Source organism: Lissotriton vulgaris, chromosome 3_1 (assembly GCF_964263255.1).
Source record: "Lissotriton vulgaris chromosome 3_1, aLisVul1.2, whole genome shotgun sequence".
In the NCBI taxonomy this organism is placed as follows: domain Eukaryota; kingdom Metazoa; phylum Chordata; class Amphibia; order Caudata; family Salamandridae; genus Lissotriton; species Lissotriton vulgaris.
Genome location: NC_141689.1, coordinates 1,005,149,305 through 1,005,169,803, shown reverse-complemented (window position 1 = coordinate 1,005,169,803; position 20,499 = coordinate 1,005,149,305).

Sequence of the window (20,499 nt, the reverse complement as noted above, 5' to 3'; positions counted from 1 at the left end):
TATAGGGGCAGATTTACAATAACTGGTGCAACCCAGGGATGCGCCAGTTATTTACAATGCGGCGCACCATGTGGCAAAAACGGCACAGATGCGTCACCCATCTATGCCGTAAAAGCAGCGCATTGCTGGAGCTGCGTCGAGCTTGCCACGCAGCTCCAGCAATGCTCTGGGGGGCCCTATCTCCCCAATGCTGCATCAAGCCTTGCGCCTGCTTCAAGCAGGCGCAGGGTTGTGACGCAGCATTTGCCTAAAAGTGACTGAGTGAATTCTTGTAGATTTCACTCAGCCACTTTTAGGAGGCGTTCCTGCGCAGGAACGCCCTTCCCTGCGCCGAAACGCCTCCTGATGGCACAGGGCTTTATAACGTGACACATCTCTCAGATGCGTCACGTTGGCAATACTCAGCACCATGGCGCATATTTTGTGCTGCCGCTGCATCACAAAAGGTCTCGGTAGAGGGTGGGAGTGGTGAACCAAAGGGTGACAGTGATGAACCAGAGGGTGACAGTGATGAACCAGAGGGTGGCAGGGGTGAACCAGAGGGTGACAGTGCTGAACCAGAGGGTGGCAGTGCTGAACCAGAGGGTGGCAGGGGTGAACCAGAGGGTGGCAGTGATGAACCGGATGGTGGCAGGGGTGAACCAGAGGGTAGCAGTGGTGAACCAGGGGGTGGCATGGGGGAACTAGAGAGTGACAGTGGTGAACCAGAGAGTCGCAGTGGTGAACCAGAGGGTGGCAGTGCTGAACCAGAGGGTGACAGTGGTTAACCAGGGGGTGGCAGTCATGAACCAGAGGGTGGCAGTGGTGAACCAGAGGGTGACAGTGCTGTACCAGAGGGTGGCAGGGGTGAACCAGAGGGTGCTGTGATGAACCAGAGGGTGGCAGTGCTGAACCAGAGGGTGGCAGGGGTGAAGCAGAGGGTGGCAGTGGTGAACCAGAGGGTGGCAGTGCTGAACCAGAGGGTGGCAGTGCTGAACCAGAGGGTGACAGTGGTTAACCAGAGGGTGGCAGTGGTGAACCAGAGGTGCTGTGATGAACCAGAGGGTGGCAGTTGTGATTCAGATGGTGGCTGTGGTGAACCAGAGAGTGACAGTGCTGAACCAGAAGGTGGCAGGGGTGAACCACAGAGTGGCAGGGCTGAACCAGAGGGTGGCAGTGGTGAACCAGAGGGTGACAGGGGTGAACCAGAGGGTGGCAGGGTTGAACCAGAGGGTGGCAGTGGTAAACCAGAGGGTGGCAGTGATGAACCAGAGGGTGGCAGTGGTGAACCAGAGGGTGCTGTGCCCATACACGACTGCATGGGTAGCTTCGCCATGCAAGCGGCCCGCGAACACACAAAAAGCCCCGCGAACATGCAAAAACCCCCACGAACAGGCAAAAACCCAGCGAACACGCAAAAAACTAAAAATCCGCAAATTCGCACAAATTCACGGATTTTGCGGATTGCGAATTCGATTTCGTGCGAATTCGCAGAATGCGAATTCGCAAATTTCACCCATACTTAGTCAACGGCATTGTGGCTACTGTAAGGGTCACCCTTATCTCTGGCAGGCTACATTTGTGAAGGCTAGTCTGTTGAGGCTAACAAATTACATAAGAAACAATGATGGGGGATCTTCTCCCTTTATCTTTTTCTCTTTTGCTTCTCCCAACTCTTCTTTTTTCTTCCTTCCTTCCTCTTCTTTCTTCTCTTCATTTAATTACCTGCACTTTTTCTCTCCTTCATACATTTGTTCCTTTCCCTTTGCTCTTGTTATTACTACTTTTTTCAGAATACTTCCTATTCTTTTCTATCTTTAACTGTACTGATTATTTAGTACTAAAAATGGGACTTTTGAGATTGCTCATTACATTGTATGTTTTCTATTTTATAATGTTGCCTCATTTTGGTTAAATTCAGGGTTACTACATGGAATATTAAAGGATTAAATAATCCTATTAAAAGACAACGCGTATTATCCCATTTAGCTAGATTAAAAACTGATATTGCTATGTTGCAAGAGACTCATTTATCTAATGCTAAAGCTTTTAAATAAAAAAAATTGGGTACGTAATGTATTCTCTTCCCCAGGATTAGGAAGAAGAATGGTGTCCTAATTTTGTGTCATAAAAAGTTCAATGTTACTGTCACCCATCAAGAATTTGACTCGGATGGTGGCTGGGAGATTGTAAAATTGTTAATAGATAAAGTACCATCAGTTCTTTTTAATGTTCATGCTCCAGCCTCTGTTGATAATACTTTTTGGTTACAAATTTCGGATAAGTTACTTTCGTTTAATGATGAATATATCATTTTCGGTGGTGATTGTAAACAAATCTATGACCCCATTTTAGATAGAAGATCCCCTGTTAAGTTTGTCAACACTAAAATGCAATCGCAATTCACTTCTACCATTTATCGGAAATCTTTAATTGATATTTGGAGACCTTGTCATCCAGACCTTCAAAAATATAGTTATTTTTTCTCCCCCTCATAGAACACAGTGTTGCATTGATTATCTCATCTTAAGTAAATCCCTAACTCAACATGTTCTCAATTCAGAAATAGGTTCTATTTTAATTTCAGATCATGCAATTCAGCTTTGTTGATTTTGATTTAATTCCTTTTTCTCCTTCCACTGGTAGATGGCGATTTAATATTTCCCTGCTTTCTGATTCTAAATTCTCTAGCCAATTTAGTTCTTTTGCGCTATAATTTTTCACTAATAATAACCCTTCTGACTCTTCTCCTACTATAATTTGGGACTCTTTCAAAGCTACCTCAAGAGGCTTCATAATTAATTATGTTTCCCAGAAGAAAAAGCATTTTTAAAAGCAATCCATTCAATTGCTCTCTAAAATTAAAAAATTAGAATATGCCTATTATCATTCCTCCACAGAAACCTCTTTAAAGGATCTCATTTCCGCTAAGGTCACTTTAAACAAACTTTCCACAGAAGCTGCAGCCTCTTATCTCCTGAAAAGTAGTGCCCGATATTATGGAGGTCAGAATAAAATGGGGAAACTCTTGGCTAATTATTTATTTAAAAATGCGTCAAAATAGAACTAGAATCCCCACCCTAACAAACTCTACTGGTGCTACTTTATTTAAAGATGAGGATATTTTAGAAGAAATTGTCTCCTTTTACAGGAGCCTCTATTCCCCTGAAACTCATCCGCTTCAATCTGATATATCTTCTTATTTTCAATTAATCAATTCTCCCCCTTCTCAACACCTTGCCTTTGACTCGCTTGAAGCAGATATCACTTTAAAGGAGATTTCCCATGCTGTTTCAGTACTACAACGTGGTAAAACTCCCGGGCCCGTTGGTTTCGCCCCTGAATTTCATGATCATTTTTCTAAGCTTCTTTTTCTGAACCTTCTTCTCTTATTTAACTTCTTTATCGCAAACGGATCTTCTCAAGGCACCATTTAGGAAGCCATGATTTGTTTAATGCCTAAAGAAAATAAAGATCACTCTTTTTGTAAAAATTGCCGTCCCATCTCTTTGATTAATACAGATTGTACAATTTTTGTTAAATTACTTGCCCTACGTATCAATCCCATTCTACCCGAGCTCATTGGTCCAGAACAATCTGGTTTCGTAAAAGGTCGTCTATCCTCTGATAATTCTAGAGTTTTCTTTAATGTCAATAGTAAGGACTCTTCCTTAAATTATCCACTTGCCGCTATAACTCTAGTAGGGGAAAAGGCCGGATTGGTTGGGATTTTATGTTCCATGCTCTCAAATGGATTGAATTTCCTCCCAAATTAATTTCCTTGATCTCTTAATTATATTCTGGTTCCAAAGCTTCCATCTTTGCCAATGGCAAAGTCTCAGATTACTTTTCTCTTTCTAGAGGAGTTCGCCAAGGTTGTCCTCTGTCCCCGTCATTGTTTATAGTAGCATTAGAGCCTTATTTAACAAAGATTAGGGAAAATATTCAAATCAGAGGTTTCCATCTTGGCCCCAATCAAGTTAAGGTGTCTGTTTATGCTGATGACATCCTTTTATATTGTTTGAGAAGGTAACATACGTCACAACCTAGAATGGCCATTGCCCTACAAGTTAATGAAAGTCTTTCTCAAATCAATATGTTGAGGACATGACTTGCTGGTTCCTGGCCTATTAAAGGAAGTGACTTTTCCTAATCTTCATGTCATAATGCTTTGCTAGTTGTTTTTCTGGTTCCTTGTGTCTCGTTTTGTTCCCGAAGGCTTTTTCCTTTCTCTTATTCCTCTGTACTTCAGTGGTCTTTTACCCCCAGCCTCAACTTTTCTCTACATTTATTCAAGAGGGCAAATCCAGCTTCCATCCGTTCAGCTGACAACCAGTTCACTTATTGGTACATTCTGAGGTCAAGTCATCTCAGCCTTCCGGTACCTTTGTTGACTCTTTCTCTCTTTGTGGGGTAGATTAGATTCCATTAAAATGATGTTAGCTCCTCTAATCTTATATTCTCTTTCTATGATACCAGTACATATTCCAGCTTATTTTTGAAAAGAATAGATTCACTTTTATTAAAATTTCTCTGGAAAAACAAACCTTCTCGAATCGCCTTATCTTGTCCTAGTAAGGATAAAATTAATGGAGGACTTAAGTTCCCTGATTTCAAGTCTTATCACTATGCCTTTTCGTAAAAACAAGCTTCTAGATGGCTTTCTACAGACCTCCCCACACTTCCCCCAATATGGCTATTCATTGAAAAATCACTTATCTCTCCTTTTGATTTTCCAGAGACTCTCGCATTCACTTCTAACACTTCTTTTCTACACTCTTTTGTTATTGCTCACACAAGTAAAATCTTAACTCCTCTTTTACATTCTTCATATCCTTCCCTTACCTCACTATCTCAACAACCTATATGGTATAACAAATGGCTACGTATCAAAAACCGTTCTTTTTATTGGAAATCATAGAGATTCAAAGGCTTACTGTGGATTTCTCAACTTTTGTTTGATAATAAACCCTTACCCTTCTTAGACCTTCAGTCTAAATTCCTTCTTCCTTCTTCTTTTAAAAAACAATATGACCTCTTGCTCCCTGCCCTTCAAGAATATTTACAGTCACTTCCATCTTCCCCTACTCTTCCTATACCTTGTTCTGCAATTTCCCCCCTATTGCACTCCTCTCCTGCTGCATCTGGTATATACAAAAGTTTATTATCTCCCTCAGCAAGGCTTAAGGCAAAAACTGAATTGGCATGGGAACAAGATCTCACCCAATCATGGTCCACATCTACATGGGATAAGCTATGGTTAAAGATTCATAAAACCTCACGTGCTGCTAACACTACCCAAACTATTTATTTTATTTACCAACGTTTATTATACTCCCCAGCAAGATTAGCATCTTTTTCTCCAGAGGTTTCACCTAATTGTTGTTCCTGTCCCTGCCCAATTGCTGGTCTAAAACATATGCTATTTGATTGTCCTACTATCCATTCAATTTGGAAATAATTATTGACCCATATAAATATTATTTTTAAAACTAATGTTTCCTTTTCCCTATCTAATATTTTCTTGGGTTCCCTTTCCCCATTTTGGCCTCAATCTCCTTCACATTTTAAATTAGTAGATTTGTTACTAGCTGTAGCCGTACACTTGATTACCTCCAATTGGAATGATGCAACCAACGTTACTTATACAGCTTGGTGGAATGCTATATGCTTTCATCACAGACTTGACACTAATTTTGTCACTCCTATTTCCCTAGCAATTAAAATAGATTTATTGTGGATTCCTCTCACCTCATACTTATCTAGAGTTGCTTCTACAAACACATCCACTGTTAATATTGTACATTCATCAGATGAAGTTCGTAAACCACCATGATTGTACTTGTTGTCTTTTATTTTTGATCATTTTTAATGTTGTTCCTAATGCGTATATATATTTTTCAGTCTGAATCTTACCTTCATTGATATTTACATGCATACAATGTTGTTTTCAAAGTTAATTTATATTCAATTTATCCTGTAATGACAATTGTATCATTTTTCCTCACCCTTTACCCTTCTCTTTTCCTCAAAATTCATGTTTATTGTAATCATTGCTGATAAATATGCTTTATTTGTTTTTCTCATTATTAGTCTTTATATCACGTTGTTTTGCTGCGCTATTGTTTTATATTCTCCTTGGTTTCAATAAACTCAAACTTTAAAAAAAAAATAGTTTATGGACTATTTAAACTAAGTTAAAATACCGTTTTATTTATTTTACATTTTATTTCAATAGTTCATTTCTTTAAATATACTGGGTTATCTATCTATCTATCTATCTATCTATCTATCTATCTATCTATCTATCTATCTATCTATCTATCTATCTATCTATCTATCTATCTATCTATCTATCTATCTATCTATCTATCTATCTATCTATCTATCTATCTATCTATCTATCTATCTATCTATCTATCTATCTATTTATCTATCTATCTATCAATCTATCTGTCTATCTATCTATCTATCTATCTATCTATCTTTCTGCCTGTCCGTCCATCCATTTACCCACCCAAATCCATCCATCCATCCATCTGTTTAATTTGAAAGATAATTTGATTTAGTTTACATTGTATTCTCTGCATTGTTTTTGTTATAGCCTGCCTCCGTTAAGTTGTATGGAATTGTATTGCAGTACCAGTGGTTGGCCATGGGTGATGCTTAATTTACTCCAAAGTTAAGTTGGAGTAAATTTAAGCTTGATTTGCTGGTATTGCTGTTGAAGTGGATTTAGAAGTGTATTTTGTGAACAGCAATTGCCTAACTTTTGTGTGTGTGTGTTTTGCATTAGCATATACACCCCTATACCTCCCCGTAATTTTCCCTAGCCCCACCTATTTTGTAAGAATAATTAGCTATTTTCTCACCACTTCTCTCTGCTCCTCCATCATTTATTATTAAATCTTACACTTATGTGTGCTGAGATCTCCACCAACAGAGCAGAAATGTCTGTACAGAACAGATAGGAGGTGAGGGAGAGATCTCTAGCCATAGGTTTGTGAATTTCATTTGGTAGAACAAGAAGTACCACTAAATGAGTACTATTTTAAATCCTTCAAAATGTGTTTTGTGAATTGGGCTGACATCTCCAAATAAACATATGCCATTACCCATCGGCAAAGAGTAGCATTAGATAGCAGAGTAATCTGTTTTAAAAGTAACCACATTCAAGTTTTTATTCAAAATACCAATCAACGCTCTTCCAATAGAGGCACAGGAGGATGAAAAAGACAAATTTCTCCAACTGTTTTTTTCCTCAGTGACACTAATTTCTTGAAGACTCGTGAGACACATGTTTGCCTGCATTTTTCTAAGCAATTGTGGAATAAGCCCTTTAATATTGCAAGCCATTATTTTTGTCAACAATATATGTGTAGTGGTAGCCTGAAAGAAATGCTTACAACGAAAAATTATAGTCTGAAAGTAAAATTTATATGGCCGGGATGCCCGCCACCCCCTCCCAACACAATCCAGAAGGATGGGAGAAGTCGGACACAGGTTTGAACTTTTGGAAGGCGGGAGGGAGTCACCCTCCCGGCCGTATTTATTAAAATATGAAACAAAATGTAAAACATTAAATAAAAGTTTCATAATTATGTACAATTTTACATTTATTACATTTCGATGAAGACATGTTCTTCACCTTAACAGATCTCTAATACAAAGGTTTTCTAGCCGATTCTAACATCCTGCAAATGCATCCATTCTAAATTAAAATTGTACATCCTAGCATTACGGGCCAACGGCAAGGTCTTAACCGGTGTCAGATCCCTACTACCAAAACTCACGCCCTCACGGTGTGAGTGGCACATGCGCAGAGGACTCTACCCTCGTTGCCAACTGTAACTTCCCTTGTCGTGGTGGGGGCCCCCTTTCTACTCGACGCCATCTTAAAGGTCGTCCGAGTTCCCGTGTGAGGTATCTGTAGGAAGGACAGCGTGGACTCCCCCCCATCCCCACACTCTCTATCCGCCGTCGCGGATATCCGGCCCCCGGGAAATTAGTAGGAGGGGCATCTAGCCGCCTCCCCCCCCTTGGGAGGGGCCTATGGCCGTCTCCCCCTAGGCGACCCATCCTTAGTGGGGGCCGCCTCCCCCCGGGCGCTCCCATCCATTCTGGGTGGCGCCCCCCTCTAGGGACCTTGAAATTACTGCTCACCGATCATGACCTTACCGCCCGACCAAAATAAATATGACAGTTGTTTACCTACTAAAGAAGGAAAAAATTCTGACATTTCCTCGATGTGTCATCGACTGCTCACTCCTACCAAGAAAAACATTATCCTACAGGCAGAAGTCACATCCTTATCTTAAACATTCCTTTACTTTTCTACAAAGGAAAAAAGGCCTATCTCAGCAAAACTTTATTTAAAACAAACATTGCCATAAGGGGCTGGTGGGTGGGTCAAAATTGCTGCTTGTTCCGTCGAGGGCTCACGAGCAACGAGTGGGTGCAGCCTTCAGAGCACAGGAACAAGAGGACGCTTCTTCGGATTTCCGCTCTCTTTATTCTTCTGCGGGAGGGTGTGTACCCTCCTCCGGTATGCCTACTGGGCGTGGTCTTCAGTGTAGGTGTCTAGGACAACCCCTCTTGGGCGGGAAAAGGCGCGCCCCGGCTACGCCGCTTCGGGCATTCCAGCCGAGCCACGCCCCCGCCCAAAATGGTTTCCCGGGGGATCGGGGCACCCAACCATATGTTCGGGGGGACCGAGTGGTCGCCCCTTTCCATATGGCCGGGATGCCCGCCACCCCCTCCCAACACAATCCCGAAGGATGGGAGAAGTCGGACACAGGTTTGAACTTTTGGAAGGCGGGAGGGAGTCACCCTCCCCGACGTATTTATTAAAATATGAAACAAAATTTAAAACATTAAATAAAAGTTTCATAATTATGTACAATTTTACATTTATTACATTTCGATGATGACATGTTCTTTGGCTCACCTTAACAGATCTCTAATACAAAGGTTTTCTAGCCGAGTCTAACATCCTGCAAATGCATCCATTCTAAATTAAAATTGTACATCCTAGCATTACGGGCCAACGGCAAGGTCTTAACCGGTGTCAGATCCCTACTACCAAAACTCACGCCCTCACGGTGTGAGTGGCGCATGCGCAGAGGACTCTACCCTCGTTGCCAACTGTAACTTCCCTTGTCGTGGTGGGGGCCCCCTTTCCACTCGACGCCATCTTAAAGGTCGTCCGAGTTCCCGTGTGAGGTATCTGTAGGAAGGACAGCGTGGACTCCCCCCATCCCCACACTCTCTATCCGCCGTCGCGGATATCCGGCCCCCGGGAAATTAGTAGGAGGGGCATCTAGCCACCTCCCCCCTGGGAGGGGCCTATGGCCGTCTCCCCCTAGGCGACCCATCCTTAGTGGGTGCCGCCTCCCCGTGGGAGGGGCCAGTGGCCGCCTCCCCCCGGGCGCTCCCATCCATTCTGGGTGGCGCCCCCCTCTAAGGACCTTGAAATTACTGCTCACCGATCATGACCTTACCGCCACAGGCCGGATAGTTGACCGACTAGCCGGCCCCCCTTACTCCTCCTAAAGGTCATGCTTCCACAAACCCCTTAGCCACCTATGAGTAAATCATTCCCCTCCCTGGACAAGTGAACCCCATCATTTAGATACATGAGATCACCTTGAATACACCCGTGAGGAATGCTATGCAACTGCGAAGAGCGAAACAATTTACCAATTTTATTGTTAACCCTTTTCACCGAATGGTTCAGTGCTGACACCGAAAGGCCCCCCAGCCATACCTTCCTGGGAATCATGTGGGACCAGGCAATCGTTCACCCCGGGATTCTTTTAGCCAACCAGCTAACAGCAGACAAAATTTGTTCAAACAACACTCGTCTACCCCGTGTCACCAAGTCATTGCCCCCCAGGTGTACTATGACTACAGATGGCGGTGACCTTTGCCGCCCTAAGAGACCCTCAAAGAATGATTCGAATTGGTAAAAACAGAGCCCGCCCTTCCCATGGAAGGCCACTCTGTACCCGTATTCCCCAGCTGCGTGAGTCGCGTCACCTGCTTTGAATACGTCCCCGGCGCGCCTCACATATGAGTGGCCCACGACCCATACCACTCTCCCTCCAGACGGTCCTTGACCGCTGGTCTCCTGGTGCTGGGTCGACTGCAAATTCCGCCCCACGTGACAGGCTCGCGAAACTGTAATTCAAACAAAAGACAAGAAGCGTGAGTGCATGTCCATTGATCTTTACAACATGTGCAACCGCACATATCTTTTGAAGCAATTCGAGGACCATCGTCCCAACTGTTTCACTTCCTCCGCACTCTGACCCCTGGCTGTAGCATCAGTAGCAGCCCCTATCCTAAAGGAGTGGGTCCCAAAATCGCACGGGTCCATGCCCGCAGCAGCGATTGTCAGTGCTAGCACCCTCTGGAACGGAAACCTCGTCAGTGGGGTGCCATCCTTGTGCCTTAGCAAACTCCCCCCCCATGTAGCCGCCCTTAGTGCCAAGTATTCCTCTGTACACCTTATCGGGCACATGGGGGACCCTCGCGCGCGCTGCACGACAACACTATTTCCCATAGCCCCCTGGTCGGTCTTGGACCTGGCTATCGAGACCACCATCGAATCACCCCGAATTTGGTAGTGATCCCTGCACAAGCCTCCCTCAACGTCTTTCTTATTCCTTGCTACAAGTTCGCTCACCCGCATAGCCCCATGGAATGCTAATGTGAAAGCTGCCCGGAACAGAACCGCTTCGAAATGGGAGGCGCACGTCTCGTCTAGCTTCGCTACCAGTAGGGACAACCTGTCCAAGCCAATCGGGCGCCTCGCATCTTGCTTCCGACCCTCGAGGAACTGCCAGCCGTGAAGGCCTTCTTAACCAAAAAGGAACCCGTTGGGTCTTTTATGCCATGCACCTGCGCCATGAATGAAATGGCCGCCCTATGCCTACTGGCCGTTGCCGCTGATCGGCCTTCTCTGTGCAGCGCCACCAGAAACCCCAGGAAGGATTCCTCCTGACCCCAGCTCTGACTCCCTGTTGGACCCAAAAATGTGCAATAGGAACGAAACGCTCCTTCGTATGCCTTCCTTGTCCTGGGGGCTAAGCTTGCTGCCACGAGGTCTTGTAATCCGGGGCACGATTAGCCATAGTGCTTCGGGCAATGGTGCCGCCACTAGGTCCGCTGTAGGCGGATAACCCCTGAACGCCTGCATATGTGAACGAGAGAGTGCATCAGCTGCATGATTCAGTACGCCTGGCACATGTTTCGCCCTGAACTGTACATTCAGTCTCATGCAAAGCAGCACAACTTCCTTCAACAATCTCAAGATCCATTTGCAGCGTGCTGCCTGTTGGTTATTGCATTCAACAACAGTCATATTATCAGACCAAAACACCACTGAGCGGTCCCTGAAGTCGTCAGGCCATGCCATCAGAGCAACCCAAATGGGGAACAACTCCAAGAACCCAATGTTACCTGTGAGACCGCTGGAGTGCCACCACGCCGTCCATGTTTGCGCCGACCATCGATTACCTAAGATGGCGCCAAAACCCACGCTCCCCGCTGAGTCAGTCCACAGACCTAGTTCATCTGAAGATGCTGGCAGCTTGTTCCACACGACTCGACCGTTGAAGTCCGCCAGAAATGCCAACCAAATGCGCATATCCTGGCGAACCTCTGCCGACAGTCTTGTACGGTGGTGCCCCTCTTTGAGACCAACCATAGCTTGCGCAATAGAGCGTGAGAAGGGGCGGGCCATTGGTATCACCCTCAAAGCAAAGTTAAGCTGACCCACTGTTTGTTGTAACTGGTGCAGGGTCACTTTCTCCCTGCTCAGGCATTGGGTCAAGGAAGCCCTGAACTTGGCCACCTTTTCCATCGGTAAACGGAAACATCCCTCCACAGAATCGAGCTCAATTCCCAGAAACTATAGTGAAGTAGATGGTCCAACCGTCTTACCTGGTGCCAATGGGACTCCAAACTCCCTCATGAGGATGCAGAAGTCGTGCAGCGCCTGCGCACATTTCGTATCGCCGGCTGCTCCCAAGAACAGGAAGTCATCAAGATAGTGCATAACATGCCTATGCCCTGTGGCCTCGGTGAATGCCCACTCTAAAAAACAACTGAACATTTCAAAATAGGCACAAGAAATGGAGCAACCCATAGACATGCATTTATCCATGTAATAACTCCCTTGAATTGCAAAGCCTAGCAAGCGCTGATCCTGTGGGTGTACCGGGAGCAACCGGAACGCCGATTCGATATCTGATTTCGCCATCAGCGCCCCGGGGCCCAGGTGATTTAACATGGCCACGGCATCATCGAACGATGCGTACCGCACTGAACAAACTTCTGGGTCAATGGCTTAGTTCACCGAGGAACCCCTTGGAGCAGACAGGTTATGAATAAGTCTAAACTCCCCTGGGTCTTTCTTCGGGACAACCCCTAACGGGGAACAGATGAACTCCGCCACCGGCGGGCGATGAAAAGGCCCTGCCACTCGCCCTAAGCTTACTTCTTTTGCAATTTTCTTCTCTGCCACGCTTGGGTTGTGTTGTATCGATAACTGGTTTTTACAAAAGGAGTCCCCCTGAAAATCCCCCGCCGGGATGTGGAAGCCATGTAAGAATCCCTTCCTCAACACCCCAGCGGATACAAGATCAGGGTATTTGTTCAACCAAGGAGTCATAGCCATGATATCAACGGGTGTAGGCAAACGGTCACAACGTTCTACCTCACTCCTGCTTAGACCCTCCTTTTCCTCCCGTCCCGCTATTTTTAGATCTACATGTACTCTCCGGGTGTGAGGAATTCCCACAGCCCGCACACACATGCTTGAACCTACATGTTCCCTGTGGTCTGTTACAGTTGCCTCGATTGAAGCCCCAACAAACCCCACGCTTGCCGCCATTCCTGCCGGTCTTAGGCTGGTAATCCCCACCGGTGCCCGCTCGAAAGGGCACCGCAGGCTTTTGGCGGACGACCCCTGACCCACTCCCGCCTGGTGAGGACGTACCTGCCGCCCCTGGCAGGAGCTGTTTGTGCCATGACACCGAGTCCAGACAATCCCACGTCAAAGTAGCATCGTATTCTTTCGCTTTCCGGAATTTCATGTCATAACCTTTCCATTCCTCCCCCTCATACATTGAATAAAAATCCATAATACGATTTTGATAACAAGTTAACTCAGTCATCAGCTCGGGTTTGCGTTCCCCCATAACTCCAGTAAATATAGAAAAGGCCTTAACCCAGTTCGTTACTGTCTCAATCACCCTGAATTCCGCCATCTTGGCGCGCCAGACGCTCGGGTGCCACAAATCCTTCTGGGTTTTAGCATATTCCATCTCGCGATGGTCAGTTAATAATGAAAACATGTTAACATATTTGTCTCCCCATATTAACTCTTTCGTGGCCAAAGGGATGTGCTGTGCCACCTTCTCCCGCCTCGAGGGTAATGAACCCTCCCCCGCCATTGGCAATGCGAGCTTACCCAGTTCGGCCGATGTTCCCGCCGTTTTCTCGTGACCAACTGCAGGTCCTACCGGTGCCACCTGTGGGGAAACAAGAGGAACATTCGCCTTTGCGACATCTCTCGACTGCCGCAATTGCTCGATTAGTAGTCTGGCCTCCTCGGCCGGGTCTCCAGGGGCCACTGCTCCCCCTGCTTTTTTCTTGAGCCATGCTGCCAACTGGATGGCCAATTCAGGAGGCATATCCTCATCATTATCGGGAGTAATCACAACCGGGATCGGCTGCCCCATATCTGGATTTGGTACCGGGTTGTCTACCGGCATGAGGGGGGCGACTGGGGGTACCTCTGGAACCGGGACCTCCCCCGAAACCGCCCTCCTCTTGACCCGTTTCCCTCTACCCTCAGGGACGACTCCCGGCAAGGCCGGGCTTATTACCTTCTTAGGGTGACCCGGGTTGCTCAGTGCAGCCAGCTGTTTTTTGACCTCCGTCAAACCTCTACCGATCAATTGGACTTGTCCGAGTTTTCGGTCCATGCAAGCCATCCGGTTCGACAATCGGCGTAACACCTTATCCCGTCTTGAACCCTTTCCCGCTTTCTTGCCAGCCATGCTGTCGAGTATTCTGCTCCTAGCCGATCAACGAGGTTCCGGACTCTTCGAACTCCAAGTAACTGAAAGAGAAACAACAAGATTACAAGTTCTCAAAATTGCTGCTTGTTCCGTCGAGGGCTCACGAGCAACGAGTGGGTGCAGCCTTCAGAGCACAGGAACAAGATGACGCTTCTTCGGATTCCCGCTCTCTTTATTCTTCTGCGGGAGGGCGTGTACCCTCCTCCGGTACGCCTACTGGGCATGGTCTTCGGTGTAGGTGTCTAGGACAACCCCTCTTGGGCGAGAAAAGGCGCGCCCCGGCTACGCCGCTTCAGGCATACCAGCCGAGCCACGCCCCCCGCCCAAAATGGTTTCCCGGGGGGATCGGAGCACCCAACCATACGTTCGGGGGGAGCGAGTGGTCGCCCCTTTCCATAACAAATAGTTTTTTCTTTTATTCCTGAAAAATAGCCCTAACTCCACTGATCCTCCAACCCATCTAAGCATTACCAAATGTTAGCCCTCATTCTCAACTACACTTGCCTCCCTGTCATCCCACCATACCACCACCCTAGGGGTCACTCCCACTTAGATATATGCTTACAGACAAGAAATAGAAATGAGGGATGGCCCATTTCTCATTACTAAACTCTGAAAGCTAACTGTAAATAAAAAAAGAGATCCTTCGATTGAGGCTTGAAGAATATGGGATTCAAACCAAACTAATTGTGGTGTTTCAAAATCCAAGCATGATTAGTAGTTTGAATTGCTGAGACATGCTTTGCATTCCAATACTATTCTATAAATCTTGATCTTTGCTGACATTGCTGTGTCACCGAGTCACATGTATAATGATTGAAAGCTTACTATGATTGAAATGATTCTTGACATTTAATTTTGTAAAGCCTTCTAAAACTACTTCTGTTCAGAGTCTTTGAATTTCTTCAATTAATTTCTCATTAGCCAGCACATGTTTATAGTAGCCTTTGAAAAAGACGGTACAGTATATTTGCCCAGATTTCAGAAATCAGCAGGCCAGCTTTATATTACAGCAACTCTCATATTTTAAGTTTCAAAATGTTGCTAGGGAAGTGGCACAACGTTTAACTAACTTTACAGGGTTGCAAAAGAAAGACGTTTCCCCATGTTCTTTCTTGGTGAAGACATCATCTTTCATATGGGAAAAAGATTTAAGGCCTTATCTATTCATATTCTGGTCACAAAAAGTGATCACAGTTTATGGTCCCTTGTTTTGTGACCAGAATCTTATTTTGCGCAATAGTTTTTATACTACTAGGCCAATTTGCAAAATAAGGAAACACAGTAGGTCGGCGTCATACCTACTTTATTTATATTAATTAGGTTGTTATCAAATTGTACCTTACTTCAATTGGCCACAATCACAGGGATGTTAGTCTGCAACAGTTAGTGGCAAGCCTTTCCTGTGACTGGTTTTAAAAAGAGAAATGTGTTTTTTAGGCAGCTGGAGGTCCATAAAGAAAACAGAGCAGGTTTAGAAAAATACAGTTTCTTTTTTAAAACGTTTCAGTGAGTTAGAAGTTGCCTATATGCCCTGAAGGTTGGACCCCAAATTGCAAAGTGGTGGGGTTCCCTGCCATTTTGCAAATAGGCTACCTCCCCAACTTGGAAACCATCAACTTTTCAATGGTTTGGACCCAGAATTACGATCTCAAACTATTCATACCCATGGTACCATTTTGGTATTTTGACACCCCTTCCAAATGCTGAATTGTTATCCAGTAACAGACCCATTTTAAGAGTCTGTAACACTTTACAGATTTGTAAAATGCACTTTGCACATGTGCAGAAACATGTTTATGGTTGTAAACTTCAAATCTGAGTATTTACGACTACAGAAAAGGTTAGTACATCTGGCCCTTAAGAGGAGCACATTGATTCATTTCAGAGGGATTCTCCTTGTTCCTTTCTTTAACATTTAACACTTGTAAGTTGTTTCTACATAGTCGATTTTTAGTTCCATCCAGGCTGGCATGAATATTTTTAAAAATTCATATCATGATCTCTGACTTTCTGTGAAGCTACTTCTTTCACCCCTGCCATGTACTCCCATACCTCTGTAATTAAGCTCTGGGAAATTACCATTAGGTTTTGAAATTGCATGTGGTTTTAAAAAACAATTTCTTCATTGAATTCTTACAGAAAAAGACAACAAAACAATCCCCCCAACCACAGAATGTTTGTAAAGGAGCATACATCCACAAAAAACTCAATGCTACCCATTAGTCTCGGACTGGACCGCGTTCTACTTAGGGAGTATGTAAACCATTTAACCGCCCCATAGGCCCTCAGGCTCCATCCTGGGCTTGATTCGATCCCATTCCTTATCATCTTCTTCCTCTCTTGGAACTTTACCCCATCACCATTGTAACAGCATAGATATTGATTATTCTTTACAGAACATACATACTAGATTGTACACTGAAATCATAACATGCGCATTACACACAATGACGAAAAACATCACAGAAACAGAGAAAATGTTGAGTTATCAGCACTGAAAAAGCGTGATTGATTAAATAGAAAAAGTGGGATTAATCAAGTAATAATAATAACAAGATGTTATGAAAACTAATGAGAATATTAGCCATTTCAATTGCAGAATGTTTCCACAAACTCACAATTGATGTAAATCAATGTTGATAAGGGTTGCATGTTTGAAACTTTTAGTATAAGTACTTCACATCAAAAAGATATATGTATATTGATAAATATAATTTTGTTTTATTGATTTGTAGAATTACTTTTAATGTTGATACTTTTGAAATTCAAGTGAGTAGGCCATATTTAGGATTGTTCATTTTAAAATATTGAGTACTAACAAAACGACTATTATTTCCTGATATGAAACCTTTTATTTACTTTATTATGTTTTGATAAATTAATAATGAGTTGATTTACTAAAGAACTATGATATTGATGCGTTGAAATTCTCTACAACAATGCATTATTTCATGGTCTAGTGAAATGAACTTTGACATGTTTCCATCAAATGTTGCTATAATTAGTCCTTACCTAATGTAACAATTCGACTATAAACAAAGCCTTATTCTTTGTGTGTGTGAATTGTTGGAACCGATACTTGACTGCCAATGAAGGAGCAGCAAATACATTTTTATTTTTGTAACTTACTTGTGAGGATGGCAAATACGGTTGTTTCACTTCCTAGAGGTACAAGACAATGTACACTACATACAGGGTACACTTCTCAAAGACCATAAAGATTCAAACCACAAAATTATAACTGGTACACACAATAAATCGTTTTGATGCTATTGTATTTATTTCCTTAACAATATTTGATTGCACAATGGTACAAACACATTCAATCATGTAAAAATTATTATATTTAATCAAATTAACAACAGCAGCATGTGATTATCTCAAGAACAATGTTGCTTCACATAGTTTTGGGTTTTAATTTAGTTGCAAGAAAACATCTGTGGCTTCTCATAGCTAGCAAGGAAAAAAATGCTGGAGTAGCAAATTGTACCTGACAAACAGAAGATGACCAGACAATGGGCAGACCACTATGGTTCGATCGCTGATGTCATAACTGCACCATCTATACAATCCTATAAAGATAAACTCCCCAAAGGAGTGGTTAGAATTTTGGATGAGGATTTTTTAAAATCAGATCCACACCAGAAGTGCTCTCTTACTTTTTGCCAGTTTTTGCTCAGCGACTCTGGATGCTTTTGCAGCTGCTGCTGTAATTGCTGAATGATTCAAACTCCTTTCCTTTCCTTGCTGACAACCTGATTTCAATGCTTAAATTTTCTTTTCCAATGAATTTGCTTACTGAACTCTTTTGTACTATTTGGTGAGATAGCAAATCTAAATGTATATTTCCATTGTGGACTTTACCTTGACCCATTTGTCCCTTTTCTGAATGAGAGCTTTTCTTTTGTAAACTATCCTCTTGCCTTCATTGGTTGTGGGAATCAATAATGTTCAAACTATTTCCTTAAAAGCTCTTTGATTAATGTGTGGTTTAGTACTACGCATTATTGGCATTTTAACTGAGCTACTCAAAATATCACTGGTAAGCATTGATTTTGGATCATTAAAACAATACCAACATTTTGCAAATTGGCTGAATCTGTTGTTGGGTACTGATGTTCTTTCTTTAAACTGTGTTATTAGTTTGATTCTAAATGTGTTACAGAGATAGTCATAGATTGTTATTAGAACATCAAGTTCTACTGTTTTTATTCTATGTGGAAATGGCAGAGAGTTGGGGCCAGATGTATGACGCTTTTTAACCTGCGCAAACGTGTCTTAGACCCATTTGCGCATGCTGAAAAGCATGGGCCCATGTACAAGCAGTATTTTGCAATTCGCCAATAAATTGCGACTCGCTATTAGGAATGGGGCTTCCCTTCCTATGCTATGTACCAATGTTTTTCGACTGCATTCCTTTTTCCTATAAGGAAAACGGGCTGCATTTTAAAAGAAAAAGCTGCTTTATTTAAAAGCAGTGTCAGACATTGTGGTCTGCTTAGCCCAGCAGGCCACCATCCCTGGGAGTGCCTGTCATTCCAAATGTGCTCGCAAATTGTTTAAGGCTCATTGATATTCATGAGCCTCACAATTTGCGAACCCTTTGGGAATCGCAAACAGTCTTAAACATACTGTTGTACAAGCCAAATAGTGCCTCGCAAATGCAACACAATTTGTGAGGCGCTATTTGGCAGGTCGTACATCTGGCCCTTAGTTTATATCATGTTGGTTAGTCTAAACTTCTTCAGGAGGTTGGTTAGTCTAAACTTTTTCAGGAGATTGGCCCTTCCAATTGCAATACTATATTTCTACAGTATGGTACTGAGAGTAGTTTATTTGAACCTCATTTTAAACTTGTGAGTTAGTCACTAATCAATGGTCCTTCCTGTCAGCTCATAATCCCCCTCTATGTCAGCAAACGAAATCACCACCCGCTATACATATCTAAGCTTGAATATACCTAGCAGGTATCACTTCCTGTGGTCTTTCACCTCTCGCAGTCTATTCAGAAGGTCCTAATCCCACAGGGCAGTCTCCAGTGTCAGTATACCCCCCACTGCAAGCATCTATATCACCCTTTCCCATATTTTCAACACAGTCTTTGTAGTGAAGGGCAGGGAGGCAACACCCTACCCCCATTAAGTCTTCACAGGCAGCAGTCTAGGGGCACGTCAGCTCAATCTGCCCTCAAGGAAGGCTCCTGCTGCATCAAAAAGGCCGAGTCATTTATAACCAGCAGCTGTGTGGCCCAGTAATAAAACTGGAGATTTGGCTCTTCCATCATTTGTGGAGTCAGAAATGACAGGGCAATTTTGGGCAACCCGCCATCCCACACCACCACCCGTGTGGTCCCATCCACATTCTTGAAGAATTTATCTGGGAGTGGGAAGGGTGTATTTTGCAATATATACAGAAATTTGGGCAAATAAATCCTTTGATAAAGGACCGCTCGACACAGCAGGGATAGAAGGAATTTCCTCTATCTCTCCACATTAGATCAATATGTTTTGAGAACCTTCAGTAAGGTTTCCTTAAGGAATATTTCTCAAACAGTCATTACAAAAATGCCGGGGAATATAATCCCTGAGTCTCCCGCTGGAAGGGGTAGCCCCGTTCCAGTCTGGGCCTCCCTCCCTTATGGGGAATACCACAGATTTGTGGCAGTCAATACAGACCCCTACATATGATCCAAAGATTTCTCGAGTGCACAGGATTCTCTGTATAGAATGAGAAGTTCAGCCAAATGTAAAAGGATGCCATCTACATATAACAAGTTGACATCTCCCCCCCACCGTTTTCCACCGAGTTGGAGACAACGTATCAGCAGGTCGGTGTGGATCCAGGCTGCCATTTGCTCTAATGCCACTGCAGACAGTAAAGGCAGCAATGGACAGCCCTCTCTTGTGCCCCTTGATAGGCCACATTTCCCAGAGAGCATCCCATTGAGTTGGGCTATTGCCACAGGATCTCTATATAAAAAACCTCACCCTCAAAGTAGGTCAGGTCTCACCCATCCTAAAGATACCAACGGCCGACCCTATGGACCTGAACAACTATTGCCCTATTTCCATTATTCCTACCTTGGTCAAACTATTGGAGAAATGTGTGCACCTCTAGCTGACAAGGCATATTGATCACTTTGACCTTCTTAACAAACACCAATCAGGCTTCCGAGTAGGTCACAGCACTGAATCAGCCATGACACATATAATTAACAATGCGCTACAAATCCTTGATCAGAATGGAACCTGCCTACTTATTCTGCTAGACCTATCCTCAGCCTTTGATATGGTTAAACATGAGAACCTCATAGATCTTCTGAATCATAGAATGGGATTATCAGGATCAGTGCTAAACTGGTTTACCTCAATTCTTCAAAATTGGAAAAAACAATTCAAGATCCACAACTCCATGTCAAAACCCGTCC